Source organism: Lithobates pipiens, unplaced genomic scaffold (genome assembly GCF_037356315.1).
Source record: "Lithobates pipiens isolate NorthernLeopardFrog02 unplaced genomic scaffold, aLitPip1_a1.2 Scaffold_19, whole genome shotgun sequence".
In the NCBI taxonomy this organism is placed as follows: Eukaryota; Metazoa; Chordata; class Amphibia; order Anura; family Ranidae; genus Lithobates; species Lithobates pipiens.
The window spans coordinates 253,563,598-253,580,470 of NW_027507764.1; positions in this window are offsets into that span (position 1 = coordinate 253,563,598).

Sequence of the window (16,873 nt, forward strand, 5' to 3'; positions counted from 1 at the left end):
CTAGCAAAAAAAAAGTTTTAAACATGTAAACACCAAAATCTCAAAACAAGGCTGGTATTTATGTGGTTAATACTGTTACGGACTGTTGTTGGCCTTTTTTGCGCCTAAAGCTTGTGCTAACAGGTGGCCACTTTTGTTGCCATGTTCATAAAAGAGTTTCTGGGAAAGGGTGTGTTTTCTCCTTATCTTTCAATCAAGTTTTTCTAGAAGGTTTTTCCATGTCTTCATGAGTTAGTTGTAGGTATGTTGTGCAAGATTGCGTTTTATGTGACCTTTCAAGTGTCTGAATTTTGGACAGGAGGTTATTGATGTTTTTTTGTTTTTCATGCTTTATGGACGAAGCAAGGGAAATGAGACGTCCTCATACTAGTGTGCTTCCCATTGGGTAAGAGGTGAAGTGTCTAGGGTATCGTTATCTTTAAAGTAGTTGGCGACGGTGGTGCTGAGTTTGCTAACTCTATTTTTGTCTGACAATACATTGGAGTCAAGTCTCCATATTTTGGATGTGTGAGCATATTCAGGAAAGGTTAAGCATAGAGTAATCAGGTGGTGGTTTGAAACTGTCATTAGTTTGATTGAAGATTTCAATAGGAAGGGTAGGTCTTGTTGGCTAATGAAGAGATAGTCTAGGCAGGAGCATTTGTTGTGTGGGGCTGAGAAAAAGGTATAATCTTTATCTTGGGGATGTCATTTTCTCCAAGTATCATGAAGTAAAACTTCTTGAAGGGAAAGTCTAATTGATCATTGAGTGTGAAACAGAAGGTGAGAAGTACCTATGGAGGAGTCAATGAGGGGATCAAGGGGGATGTTAAATTCACTTCCTAAGACCAGGATTCCTGATTGAAAGGAGGTTAGTAAGGAGGTTAGTAAACGTGTGATTGATCTAAAGAATGGGACCTGGGAGGTGTTGGGATTATATATGTTAGCCAAAGTGATTGGTTTATACCATAGCGTGCCTTTTAAGAATACGTATCGTCCATGTTCATCTGCTAGGGTGTCCGAAATTTGTAAGGGGAGATTTTTGGATAGTAGTATGGAAGCTCTCTTTGTTTTTGAAGTTGAGGATGCTGCATGGTATGCTAGAGGATAGTGCTTGTTTTCAAGTTTGGGGATGGAGTGAGCTTTGAAATCGTTTAAATCGATGGGTTTACTTCCACTTTAAATGTCCCAAAAAGCAAACTCTCAAGCCTACAACAAAGGACCACACTCAAACTTCAACAAATTAATACCAGGTTAGTGATGTTAATAAGCTGATTTCAAACTGGCACTCTGCTGACTGTAAGTACTATCTTATTCTATATACACTACCACAACAACACTTCCAAAATGACAAAATTTCTGTCGCTCAATGGGAAAGGTCTGAACCACCCTTGGAAAAACTAAAAATAAATTCCCCATGGGGTTTTAGAGCAGCAACAGGAGGAACAATTACTTTTATGAAAATTATTAGGTTTATTAACCAATCCAGTTCTGAAATTCCATTACAATACAACTACATTTTTTTAATGAGTTATTTATTTAAAATATGAGCTCTGGTGTACATGATGCAGAAAGGTAGATACAAGGAAACATATACATTGTATTGCAAGACATTTATGCGGTAAATGTAAAATTATTTGAGAGTACAATCCCTACAATGTAAATTACATGACCTTTGACATTAGATACCCCTATGCATTTCAACCTTTGGGAATTAATAGTCTTCCTCAGGGGATTTCAGAAACTTTCTGTAATAATATTAAAGAACAGACAGAGTTATATATTTCATAAAGTTTATGTTAAGTTGCTTGACAATACCGAACAGCAAAAAAAGTGTTTTATAGTTACCCAATCCACATAAACAATTTTGCTTAAACCAGAGACTTCTTAAAAAGACTCAAACGTCTTCCCCGCAGGTAATCTTGGGCCCTCTGCACCTCTGTCCACCCTAGGGGGGATCAACCCCCAATAACATCACAGGCTTACAGGGGGTGACAATTTATGAGAGCCACCATAGCAGGGGGACAGTCCGGAGGTAACAGCACCTGAGCAACAGGTGATGAAACATTTATTTATATATGGAAAGGCAATAAAAAAACACAGGCACCCTATACGGTGGTTATCCCATACTCCGCCTGCTCTCCCCCAAGTCTTGCAGAACCTAGAACATATCGGCCGTATGGAGAAGCTCACAGCCATAGTCCACGACACTATGCCTCAGTTCTCCAAGATTTGGGATCTGTGGTATCGCTCTAAACTGTATACTGATGCTTAATATAGATTACTAATCTATGCCCTCTTACGATGAGTTTAATGCTCAAATTGACAATCCAAACCATTTTATATCCTTCTAAAGGAAAGAAATTTCCACATACCCTGCTCACTGCTATATGCATATTTGATTGTGGCAATTGATGATCTGTACCGCAAATAACTGTTAATTTTGTGAAGACATACTGAATGTGCTGAAATATCCTGGTCCCCCCCTTCCTCTTTCTTCCCTCCCCTTTCCTTACCTCCTCCTCCCCCCTTACCATCCCCCCCTCCCCCCCCCTGTTTTTGATTTGTCTTATATGACGGACTTACTGTTTCCATGTGCACTTATACAAGTGTAAGATACTGTGTCCTTGTTATCTTTATATTTTCAATAAAAATACAATTAACAAAAAAAAAAAAAACACAGGCTCCTGAAGAAAACTTTACAGGAAGTGATAAATTTGCTGAAAAATATTTTATTTTAAGCAATTATTATCTTTCTGAACTGTTTCATTTACTTTACTTATAGGACTGGCTACCCTAAAAAAATATTATTAATTATTATATAATAAATTAATCTTGTTAATATTATTGTATACAAACGGAATAAATTTGAGTAAAAAAATTAATTAACTCTTGTCCCTGAGTGAATGGATGTTAATAGTGTATTAATTAATGGAAAAATAAAAATAAGGGGGCGTGGCTTGCGCGCGCATGGAATGGCAGCCTAAGCCTGGAGCTCTTGTCAGCCGGCCGGACATCCAGAGCCTTACGGAACTCATCCTCAGCGAGACCGCATTCATTCCCGGAGGGCTCCCGGAACCTACCCCCACGATGTCCCGCAAAAGAAAGGAGGAGAAAAACCTCCAGAAGCTCACAGCGCTTTCCTTCCAGCATGAGAGACACAGCCAAGATGGCGCCGGTGGAACGGCCGCGCGGTCGCCATCGGCCTACACAGATCTCCCAAGCGGTGATCCTGGGGATGTGGAGGGAGAACCAATGCCATCCTCCCTCACCAACTCACCACCGATCTCACCGACCTCCCAGAGCCCTGTTAAAGCGCGGATGCGCTTAGATACAGCGTACCAGGCCCGGACCACAGTGAGTACTGAACTACATAACTCACATGCCATATCTTCCCTGCAATCCTCCATAGCGGCCTTCCCTACCTCAGGCCAACCGGTCCTTGATACTACCATGAAGGATATGCTCTTATCACTACAATCCTCCCTCATGACCAACCTATCCTCCCTAATCCACAAGTTTACCACAGACATGCCGCAAATGGGGATTAGAGTGCTATATATGGAAGATAAAATGGGAGAGTGTACAGACACGGTTAACGACTTAGTTGACACATGTATGGCCCAAAAAGAGGATACTGATTGGATCAAATAAAAAATTGCGGACCTCGAGGACCGCTCCCGCCGCAATAACATCAAAATACTTGGTATACCAGAGACGATCCCTCCCGCAGACCTACATAAATATGCTACCACCATGTTCTCTAGTATGCTACCTGAGTTAACTCCTATTGAACTCACTATAGACCGCATACACCGGATCCCTAAGCCGAGCCACTTGGCAGAAACGGTTCCCAGAGATGTGCTTTTGCGGATCCATTTTTACCAAGCAAAAGAACAAATCCTCTCTAGAGCTAGGGCCCTTACCACACTGCCTGCCCCTTATACAGATATTCAACTTTTTGCTGACCTTTCGCAGTATACCCTACAACTGCGCAGACAGTTGAAATCCGTCACTAAAGCTCTCACATACCATAAAATCTTCTACAAATGGCGTCACCCAGCTACAGTCCTGGTCATGTATAATGGAATCCCTCATACCATCTCCACGGTTGAAGGAGGCATGAAACTATTGCACTCATGGGGCATTATTCCAGAGATACCGAATAGCAACTCTGCCGCACACAGAAGATTTAGCTCTCCACCCCAGGGATCTCTCCGCAGGAGCTATCATCCAAAGATAAAATAAGAGATGTTACCTGTCTTGTTTCTGTTTTTCCATACGGAGCTACCTAGAGAATCCGGTCCGGCTGACCGTCTCTTCCATTGACCCTTGAGCCCAAACTTTCCCCCTGGTTCAGTCAGCACCCTTTTAGGGAAACATACTGCTGGCCTCTTGTATACAGCCTACGTTCCGGCATTGTTTGCTGTTTCCTTATTCACTGTTGTTCTTCCTTTTTTTTTTGTGTTTTTATCCCAACTTATTTTGTTGTATTGTCTTTTTATCTTGAGTTACATCTACAGCTCACTGTCTTTCGTAGCCACGCAAACCTCGCATCGCACATCAGGATTCTGGACGATACCAAATAACCTTTGCCTTCTGGCCTACTTGGAAGCTTCCCTCTACTACTAAGGGTACGAACACCTTGGAAATCCGCTGCTCCACTTCTCCCAACCGTAAGTGCATCGTTAATTTTTTCCACATTCACTGCTACCACTATGACAACCACTATAGTGTCCCTTAATGCGAAAGGCTTAAACCACCCGGCCAAACGCACATCACTGTGGAAAACGGCCTTATTGCTCAAAAGTGACATACTCTGCGTCCAGGAAACACATTTTGCTCAAGACTCCTCACCCCGGTGCCAACATAAATCATTTCCTCATGTATTTAAGTCCTCCTATACAAAAAAGCAGCGAGGGGTGCTGATTGCCATCCGGGATACAGTCCTTTTCCAATTGCAGAACTGCATCACGGACACAGAAGGTCGCTACATCATAATAATTTGCACACTCAACAACGTCCAATACACTTTGGTTTCCTTATATGCACCGAACCAACGTCAGATGTCCTTCTTAAATGACTTACTGGAAAGAGTTAAAACTCATAGGAAAGGTAACTTACTGTGGTTCGGAGATTTTAACCTAGTACCGGACTACGACATGGACTCTACTGTGGGTATTAAGAGGCTTACCTCACCACTAAGCAAATTTCTATATACGAACGAGCTGTTTGACGTGTGGAGGTGTTGTCACGCAAGTGAACGCGATTATACTTACCCGTCACCGCGCTACAACACCTACTCACGCATAGACCTGTTTCTTTCTGATAAATGTCTGCTTCAAAAAGTGTAAGCTTCGGAGATTCACACCACCACCTGGTCAGACCACACCCCTATTAGTATCACTATTGATACCAAAACATCTCAACCCAACTCATTTCTTTGGAGGACAAACAATTATCTTCTCCATAACCAATCCACTGCTAATAATCTCAAAGAACAACTAGAAGAGTTTTTTTCCATCAATTCCCAATCAGTGTCTGATTCGGTGGTGGTGATAAAACAAAACTGTTATCAGAGGTGTTTTTATCCAATTGGGGGCCAGAGAAAAGAAACAGAGATCACTAAAATTAGACCAAATCATGACCGCCATTGAAATCACTGAATCTCAAAACAAACAGAATCCCTCCCCTACTCTCCAAACACAAATTTTTAAACTACGCCATGAACTACGATCGCTCCTACTAGAATCGCTTGGGAAAACTTTAACCAAACTTAGAGTGTCTACTTACTCAACGGGTAACAAAGCTTGCTCCCTGATGGTGGCTTGCATGTGGATTTTGTGAACACAAGTGGAATTTTGAACTAAAGTGGAGAGTTAATAACCAGGAGTTGTGCTTTGACTGCTTCTGCTTGACTGCTTCTGCTTGCAAGTGTTGTTTTTGGGGGTGTTTTATTTATTTCACTCCCCTCCTTTATTTGATACATTTGCTAGAAGTTTTAAAAGACCTTTTTTCTGACACTTTTTAAACAGCATTTTTTTTTCTCTTTCTTCCTAACAATTTAGGGGAGGGGTTAATTGTTCACAGGTGTATAAAGGTAGTTATACAAACTCCTCCAGGAGCTTGCTCCCTGATGGTGGCTTGCATGTGGATTTTGTGAACACAAGTGGATTTTTTGAACTAAAGTGGAGAGTTAATAACCAGGAGTTGAAAACAGGAGTTAAGACAGGAGTCTCTAACCTCTATCCTCCCCTCCATTTTAAAGATCCCCCTGCAAGGGGCAACCAGACCGCTCTCCAGAAACGTCAGGCTGACAGCAAGCCAGATTCACCGGAACCAGAGTGTTTAACGGGAACCACAGCAGCTAGGTAAGCTCGCACCTCCACTCCCCCCCCCCCTAGTGATTGTTCCAGGGACTCCGTCTGACCGCCTACGGGGGTCAGGAAGGAATTTTTGCCCCACTGGTGCGTTTGGCTGCTACTGTCAGGGGTTTTTTCGCCTTCCTCTGGAACAATCAGGAACAACCGTAGGTTAGCATACCCCTACCTCCGGCCTCCATTCCATTTTTCACGCTATCCTAGGACGACTATTCCAGATCACAGCCAGACTTCTTTTCTGAGCGGAGATCTTCACCTTAAGTAAAGGTAGCCGGAACAGCCCGCAACCGAATACAACAACTCCTTCCGCATCCATATAGGCATCCCCTGATCAACTTGCGCGCTAATAGCCTCAAGCACGGCGGCAAGTCTGATACCTAGCCCCTCCTCAGGATCAATACCCTGATCAGGATCATCATCTTCTTAGGCCCATAGTACCATCAACAGCATCCACAAACCATGTGCTACTTCAAATACTCAGCTGAAGTTCTGTACAGACTAAGGAACATCAACACCACATTGCCATCTTCCATACATAAAATACTATTAAAAACCGGACGACAAGCAGCTCCCAACCACAGGAAGACATCTACTCGACCACTACAATTAGATTGCGCCTTGATTAACGCCAGGTCTGCAGTCAAACATAGACTGGAAGTACACGACTTCATCATCGAGAACAATGTAGAATGCCTCTTCATCATCGAAAGCTGGTTAACCTCTGACTGCAACACCATCCTCACCGAATTGGTGCCGGAAAACTACAGGATCCTAACCGAACACCGGATAGGGAAAAAAGGAGGAGGCCTAGCAGGGATCTTTAAAGGTCACCTGGATCTCACTAAACCATCATCTCAGAACCCAGTGCCTTTTATGGAAACCCTGACGCTACATCTTCAACCAACACCCCATGACACCACTCATATTCTACTGTGTTACAGACCACCGGGACCAAAGTCCAATCTTCTTTCACCCCTCACGGAATCCTTTGCAATGCACACCCTAAAATTCTAAAATTTCCTGGCACTCGGAGATTTCAACCTTTGGGCAAACGAGCCTAAAGACCCCATTGCGACTGCCTGCATCAATCAACTAGAAGAACTGGGTCTCCAGCAACTGATAAAGACTCCCACGCATGGGTCAGGACACACCCTGGACCTCATTTTCAAACAGAACATTGACGTCAACATACTCGACAACATAACTCTGCCATGGACGGATCACCACGCCATCAAATTCAAAATAGCTATCAACGAAAAACGGATACCTGTAACAATGCACTGGACCAGATCGCATAAAAAACTGTACTCCGAATCCTTCAAATCCACTCTATCCAACAAGATAACTACAATAACCTTAAACCACTCTACGGAGCAAACACTCAACTCCCTGAACAGGGCATTGCTGCAATCAGCAGACTTGGTAGCACCAAAACGCAGGGCTCTCATCAGGAAGAAAAACTCTGGATGGTTTAACCACTTTCAGACCGGACCATTTTGCTGGTAAATGACCAGAGGTCTTTTTACACTTTGGCACTGCGCTGCTTTAACTGGTAATTGCGCGGTCATGCAATGTTGTACCCAAACAAAATTTGCGTCCTTTTCTTCCCACAAATAGAGCTTTCTTTTGATGGTATTTGATTGCCTCTGCGATTTTTATTTTTTGCGATATAAACGTAAAAAGACCGCAAATTTTGAAAAAAAATGATATTTTCTACTTTTTGTTATTAGAAAAATCCAATAAACTCAATTTTAGTCATACATTTAGGCCAAAATGTATTCAGCCACATGTCTTTGGTAAAAAAAAAGTCAATAATTGTATATTTATTGGTTTGCGCAAAAGTTGTCACATCTACAAACTAAGGTACGTTTTCTGGAATTTACGCAGCTTTTAGTTTACGACTGCCTATCTCATTTCTTGAGGTGCTAAAATGGCAGGGCAGTACAAAACCCCCCCAAATGACCCCATTTTGGAAAGTAGACCCCCTAAGGAAATTGATAAGAGGCATGTTGAGCCCATTGAATATTTTATTTTTTTGCCTCAAGCGATTGAATAATGACAAAAAAAAAAATTTTTTTTTTTTTTTACACAAAGTTGTCACTAAATGATATATTGCTCACACATGCTATGGGCGTATGTGAAATGACACCCCAAAATAAATTCTGCTGCTTCTCCTGAGTACGGGGATACCACATATGTGGGACTTTTTGGGAGCCTAGCCGCGTACGGGGCCCCGAAAACCAAGCACCGCCTTCAGGCTTTCTAAGGGCGTAAATTTTTGAGTTCACTTCTCACTACCTATTACAGTTTTGAAGGCCATAAAATGCCAAGATGGCACAAAACCCCCACAAATGACCCCATTTTAGAAAGTAGACACCCCAAGCTATTTGCTGAGAGGCATGTTGAGTTCATGGAATATTTTATATTTTGCCACAAGTTGCGGGAAAATTACAAACTTTTTTTTTTTTTTTTTTTTTTTCACAAAGTTGTCACTAAATGATATATTGCTCACGCATGCCATGGGCATATGTGAAATGACACCCCAAAATAAATTCTGCTGCTTCTCCTGAGTACGGGGATACCACATATGTGGGACTTTTTGGGAGCCTAGCCGCGTACGGGGCCCCGAAAACCAAGCACCGCCTTCAGGCTTTCTAAGGGCGTAATTTTTTGATTTCACTCCTCACTACCTATTACAGTTTTGAAGGCCATAAAATGCCAAGATGGCACAAAACCCCCACAAATGACCCCATTTTAGAAAGTAGACACCCCAAGCTATTTGCTGAGAGGCATGTTGAGTCCATGGAATATTTTATATTTTGCCACAAGTTGCGGGAAAATTACAAACTTTTTTTTTTTTTTTTTTTTTTTCACAAAGTTGTCACTAAATGATATATTGCTCACGCATGCCATGGGCATATGTGAAATGACACCCCAAAATAAATTCTGCTGCTTCTCCTGAGTACGGGGATACCACATATGTGGGACTTTTTGGGAGCCTAGCCGCGTACGGGGCCCCGAAAACCAAGCACCGCCTTCAGGCTTTCTAAGGGCGTTACAGTTTTGAAGGCCATAAAATGCCAAGATGGCACAAACCCCCCCCAAATGACCCCATTTTGGAAAGTAGACACCCCTAAATTTAGGGGTACACTAGTGAGACTAGGTAATAAATGGCGGGTGCCCTGAAACTATAAAAAAAATAACTAACCAACCAGCGTCACCTGTAACAGTTATATGGTGATCACTGGTGAAAGGGTTAACTAGGGGGCAATTAGGGGGCTTTATGCGGTAGTATATGGGGGTCCCTGGCGCTATAAAAAGCTGCAGCGAACCTAAATACCTACCTGCCTAACTAGCGTCACCTGTGACACTAATACAGCGATCAGAAAAACGATCGCTTATTAGGCTGGGTTCACACTGGAGCGATGCGGGAACGCCACGAATGCGCGGCGGGTTCCCGCATCGCATGCCTCCCGGCGGCAGTTCACACTGCCCTATGCGAACTGCTGGGAGTGTCAGTGAAATGTTACTGACACCCCCAGATCAGTTCGCATATCGCAGTGCGATCTGCAAACTCGGATCGCATGGTGTGAACACCCATGCGATCCGATTCTGCTGCGGGCCAAAAAAAGGGTCCCGTGCGAATTTGCGGCGGGTGCGGCGGGTGCGGCGAATGGCTGAACTCGAATCGCACAGAGATCGGATGTGATTTGCACTGCAGTGCGGTGCGAATCACATCCGTTCTCATAAACCGCTGCAATGTGAACCCAGCCTTAGTGACACTGGCGACGGGGGGTGATCACGGGGTTAAACCTTTATTGGGGGGGTTAGGGGGGTACCTTAGAACTAAAGGGGGCTAACCCTAACTGCCCTAACAGTTATTAGTCACAAATGACACCCGCCGGGTGATCAGGGGGTTAAACCTTTATTAGGTAATAAATGGCGGGTGCCCTGAAACTATAAAAAAAGAACTAACCAACCAGCGTCACCTGTAACAGTTATATGGTGATCACTGGTGAAAGGGTTAACTAGGGGGCAATCAGGGGGCTTTATGCGGTAGTATATGGGGGTCCCTGGCGCTATAAAAAGCTGCGGCGAACCTAAATACCTACCTGCCTAACTAGCGTCACCTGTGACACTAATACGGCGATCAGAAAAATGATCGCTTATTAGGCTGGGTTCACACTGGAGCGATGCGGAAACGCCGCGAATCCGCGGCGGGTTCCCGCATCGCATGCCTCCCGGCGGCAGTTCACACTGCCCTATGGGAACTGCTGGGAGTGTCAGTGAAATGTTACTGACACCCCCAGATCAGTTCGCATATCGCAGTGCGATCTGCAAACTCGGATCGCATGGTGTGAACACCCATGCGATCCGATTCTGCTGCGGGCCAAAAAAAGGGTCCCGTGCGAATTTGCGGCGGGTGCGGCGGGTGTGGCGGGTGCGGCGGGTGCGGCGAATGGCTGAACTCGAATCGCACAGAGATCGGATGTGATTTGCACTGCAGTGCGGTGCGAATCACATTCGTTCTCATAAACCGCTGCAATGTGAACCCAGCCTTAGTGACACTGGCGACGGGGGGTGATCACGGGGTTAAACCTTTATTGGGGGGGTTAGGGGGGTACATTAGAACTAAAGGGGGCTAACTCTAACTGCCCTAACAGTTATTACAGTCACAAATGACACCAATGCAAAAAAAAAAAAAAAAAAAAAAAAAAATGACATTGGTGTCACTGTGACTGGGGGGCAGGGGTAATTGGGGGGGTGATCGGGGGGTAAAGGGGGGGTGTGAGTGTGCCTGGCATGTTCTACTGTGTGTGTGAGTGTTGGTGCAACTTACTGATCCGCTCTCCTCCGTGTCGGAACGAAAAATACCGACACGGAGGAGAGAATACATCACTTCCTCTCCTGTGTTTACATTACAGGAGAGGAAGTGATGTCACCGGGGATTTCTATTCGTCGGGAGCGATCGCGAGGGGGTGGCCATGAATGAATGGCCGTCCCCTCGTCCGGGATCGCTCCCGAACGAATACCGACCGCCGCAGGCACCGGGCGGGGGCCCGATCGGGCCCCCGACCCGCGGGAGGCAAGGGACGTACATGTATGTCCTTATGCCTGCCCGTGCCATTCTACCGACGTACATCGGCGTGCGGCGGTCGGCAACTGGTTAATAGCTCCCTCGCGGTACTAAAGCAAGAACGCAGAAGAGCGGAAAGAACATGGAGAAGAAATACCACAGAGGAAAACCACTTTAACTACAAAGGTCTCACAGAGAATTATCGGAAAGCAATCTTCAAAGCCAAAAAGGACCACTTCTCATATACAATCTCAACGGCCGCAAACCAACCACGGAAACTGTTTAAACTGGTTAATCAATCAATGAATCCGGTGTGTCTAGAACCCCCAGAAAGCGAATCCCAGGATTACTGTGACAAACTGTCGGATTTTTTCATCGATAAAGTCAAAACCATCAGGGAAACAATTTGTCAGAAGAAAACATCCAACCTCAGCCAGCAAATACATAAAGAGGATGTCTGCACCAACATACCGCAACCGCCAAAATTTTCACTATCCCCAATTACCGTAGACACCACAAAAACATCATTAATAAACTGCGTGTCAGTACCTCACCTATTGACATCATCCCCACAAAACTACTGAAAGAATGCTCCGACATCATGGCTCCAACCATAACCCACCTCATAAACCGATCATTCCACGAAGGGATTGTTCCCAGCATCCTCAAACAAGGCATCGTCAAACCTCTACTCAAGAAACCAAACCTGGACCCTCAGGATCCAAACAACCGTAGGCCAATTACAAGCCTCAACACCATTTCTAAGATCATGGAGAAAGCTGTAGTACATCAGCTACAACTTCACCTGGATACTCACAAACTCCTGGACCCGCTGCAATCAGGATTCCGCACGGGTCATGGAACAGAAACAGCTCTCCACAAGATTTGGGATGACACCCTCGAAGCAGCAGATGACTGAGAGCCGTGTCTCCTCGTACTGCTAGACCTAAGTGTAGCGTTTGATACAATAGATCACAATACTCTACTCGTCTGACTCACAGAAGTAGCCGGAGTCCAAGACATAGATCTCCAATGGTTCGCGTCCTTCCTAGGAAATCCGTCACAGACAGTGAAACTAGGAAAATTCCTCTCCGAAACTCGGGCAGTCACCTGCGGAGTCCCTCAAGGCTCTCCTTTATCACCCGTTCTCTTCAACATTTACATTCGCCCACTCCTTCAAATCATCAGATGCTCAGATCTCTGCTTCCACTCTTACGCTGACGACACGCAACTTTATTTCCGGATCAATGGAAAAAAAGATCACCAACAACAACTTGAAAACTGCCTCAAATCAATAGAGGACTGGATGACCACTAACTCCCTCCAGCTGAACGAATCAAAGACAGAGCTTCTTATCTTACACCCAAATCATAAGCCCGCAACCAAAACCTCCTGGTCTCCACCAACCGTCTTTGGGCAGACTATCTCCCCAAAGACCAAAGCGAAGAGTCTCGGGGTTATTTTAGACGCACAAATGTCAATGGATGCGCAAATAGGATCTGTAGTCAGTGGATCTCACCATCTGCTACACATGCTTCGCAGACTCATCCCTTTTATCCCAAAGAATGACAAAGCAGTGGTAGTTGGAACAATCATTAATTCACGACTGGACTACGCAAACTCGCTTTACATAGGATTACCACAATATCAACTTGCGCGATTACAACTGATCCAAAACACGGCGGCAAGGCTGATAACAGGAAAAAAACCTGGGAATCCATCTCTCCTTCGTTGAGGAGCTTACATTGGCTAACCGTAAAAAATCGGATCACGTTCAAGACCCTTTGCCTCACCCACAAATGCTTGCATAGAGAGCCTCCGCAATACCTAATGGAGAAAATAAATCATTACACACCAAACCGCAGTCTTCGATCAGCCAACAAAAACCTCCTCCTCGTGCCCAAAGCCCGGTATAAATCCAAGGGGGATCGGAGATTTGCTGTCCAAGGCTATGGAATGCTCTACCAATCAACATCCGCCTGGAAGAAAATCACCTGGCTTTTAGGAAAAAACTCAAGACCTTCCTCTTTTAGCAGATGATCAAAGCTTGCCACAGCGCCTAGAGGCGATTCAGTTCGCATTGTGCGCTATACAAGTATTCATTCATTCATTCATTCATTCAAGCAGGAAAATTGATGGCACTAAGACTAAAAGGGTATAAAACCAAATCCAAAATCCCATACCTGTTTCATCCCCACACCAAAGAAAAACTAATAAAGCCCCACGAGATTGCTAACATGTTCGGTTCCTATTACAAGGATCTTTACAACTTGAGGGAAGACAAGCACACTACACAAGCATCCCCAGAGGAAATAAACAAATTCTTAGCACAAATTAAACTCTCTTCCATCTCGCCGGCACAGCTAGCCAACCTTAATGATCCTTTCACGGTCCCTGAAATATTAAATGTTATCAATAAACTCCCAAACTCCAAATTCCCGGGACCTGATGGGCTTAATGGGGATTACTATAAATCTTTTCAACACATTTTAGCTCCCACACTTTGCAAGGTCTACAACTCCGCGGTGACTTCCTCCTCTTTCCCCTCAGAGATGCCGAGTGCAATAGTTGTCACACTTCCAAAACCTGGAAAAGAACGAAATGCCCCCCAAAACTTCCGCCCCATTTCCCTTCTAAACGTAGATGTCAAGATCTATGCAAAAATGATAGCCAACCGACTGATTGACATTATCCCCACTCTTTTACACAAGGACCCATCAGGATTCACGAAAGGCCGCCAATCTTCAGACGCCACTAGAAGGATGATAGACATTATCCACCACGCAGGGAGTTCAGGTACCCCCTCTGTACTCTTGTCCCTAGACGCTGAAAAAGCGTTTGACAGAGTACATTGGGGCTACACTACAAAAGTTCGGTTTTACTGGTCCAATACTTAACGCTATTATGGCTCTATACTCCTCCCCCTCAGCCCAGGTGTACTCAGCTGAGACACTATCTTCCCCGTTTGCTATTTCCAATGGCACTAGGCAAGGATGCCCCTTGTCCCCTCTAATATTTAACTTAATAATGGAACCACTTGCACAATCCATCCGTACGAATGATCTAATAAAAGGTATATCCATAGGAGACCGAGCACATAAAATTAGCTTATTTGCGGACAACGTAATACTCATGATTTCTGACCCTATAACTTCCCTCCCGGCGGTCCGAGAGACGCTAGCCTGGTTCAGCAACGTTTCCTACTATAAAGTCAATGACACAAAATCCTGCATTTTGAACTTAGGGGTCGACTCCACTACCAGTCTGATTTTACAACAACAAACGCCATTTACATGGGCAGATAAAAACATAACTTACCTTGGAGTCCAACTAACCAAAACGACAGCAGAATTATTTTCCCATACCTTTATTCCGTTTAAGGCCAAACTTCAAGAAGATTTACGCAGGCTGGCGTCTTTCGAGCTGTCATGGATGGGTCGCCTAGTGGCCTTCAAAATGCTACATCTCCCCCAAATCCTATACCTGTTCAGGACACTTCCTATTGTTATCCCTGCCAACTACTTCTGATCCCTACAATCTATACTCTCCTCCTATATGTGGCAAGGTAAAAAGAACGGAAGCGCGCACACGAAACTGATTAAACACTGTAGGGCCGGGGGTACTGGTTATGTAGACTTCCAGGACTATTATATGGCATCAGTATTAACCCAAACTAAGGATTGGTTATCATCCTCTCCACTCACGGTGTGGGGACAAATTGAAGCCTCTCTCATCCCGGGGAAAAATCTCTCCGCATGGCTTTTCTCTAATCCTAGACCTCCTCTGCTGTACTCACATATTCCCCCAACAATGGTCGCTACAGCCCAAGTTTGAAAAAAATGTGTCCGCCTCAGTCAAGACTCCCCTACTAAAACCGCCATGCAAATCCCCCTACTATTAATGCATTACAAAGTAGACCTAATATCATTTAACCAATGGCAGCAGAAAGGCATCTTATATGTTAATGATCTCTTCACCAGCAACAAACTTAAAACCTTCCACGATCTACAAAAGGAATTTCACATCTCCGACACTGACCTCTACCTCTATCTCCAGGCGAGACACTACCTACTCGCAACGCCAAAGTGGACTTGCAAAATACCCCAACCTGCTTGGAAATTTTTCAAAACCCAATCAAATAACAGTAAAGGCATTTCCCTCTTTTATAATATACTCCAGCAGAAAAGTGTATTTACCAAAAATAACTCTATACTTACATGGAATCAGATTTAGGCCACGTGTACACAACGGAGCAATGGGCTAAAGCATACAACTCCACCTTCAAAGTTACCAAATGCTCCAATCTATGGGAGCTATCCATTAAGATAACACAGCGATGGTACTTGACTCCTGCAAGGATATCAAAATTCTGTAAATCGCAAAGTGGCCAATGCTGGAGACAATGTGGCAACAAAGGGGACATGCTCCACACATTTTGGAGCTGCCCCAGTTTGGTACCCTTTTGGGAGTAAATTTTCCACCTATTATCTGACATAGCCCACATACCAATCACACCACAGCCCAGTCTAGCACTTCTCTCCCTAGACCTGGATAATTATCCTAAACAAATCAGACATATTATTTGACATATCTTGCTCTCTGCCAGACTATGTATAGCTCGATTGTGGAAAAATCCATCCCCACCCACATTGGGAGAGGTGGTGAGAACGACCCACCTGCATTTTACCTACGAACAGACGATAGCACTTAGCCATAGTACCCGACAATACACCTCCCAGATATGGCTCCCACGGTCAACATGGGTCAACAATAACAATTTACTCCCTCTAACATGAAAGCGATCTCCTCAATTTGGCTTCCGGTATCCAAGTACAGAATCATCAGATCTACTATCTTTTGCACTACAGTTATGTTATCATACCTACGTATTATGATTTTTTTTTTTAGTTAACCTTATTGAAACAACTGAATAGTACTATGTTCACTATTAGAGGGGTGGGTTTGCCTCCTGGACACAGTCTTGATCCCGTGAGGGGTGTCCAGGTGGGGAGCTTCAATATCCCTTCAGTCAATTTGGGTAACAAGATAACATTTATACTGCTGTTTATAGCCTGCATACTGCATGTCTGTGTGGTTACTTACTTACCTCGACCTATACATGGACTTAGTCCAATACTGACAAATGTTTTATATTCTGCTACTACTGTACTGCAATGCTATATGTAACACTTGTTAAAATCAAATAAAAATTATATTAAAAAAATAAAAAATAAAAATAAAAAGTCAAAAAATATATAAATATAGAGAATATAATGATAAACAAATAAAAATAATAATAAAAAAAATAATACCTACAGTGTAATAATATCAAAAGTGATTGAATGAATACAAATATTAATGCTACGTGCTAATTTGACTAGTGGATGTAAATATGTTCAAAAAATTACTAATGTGTAAACATATTAAAATCCTTCTT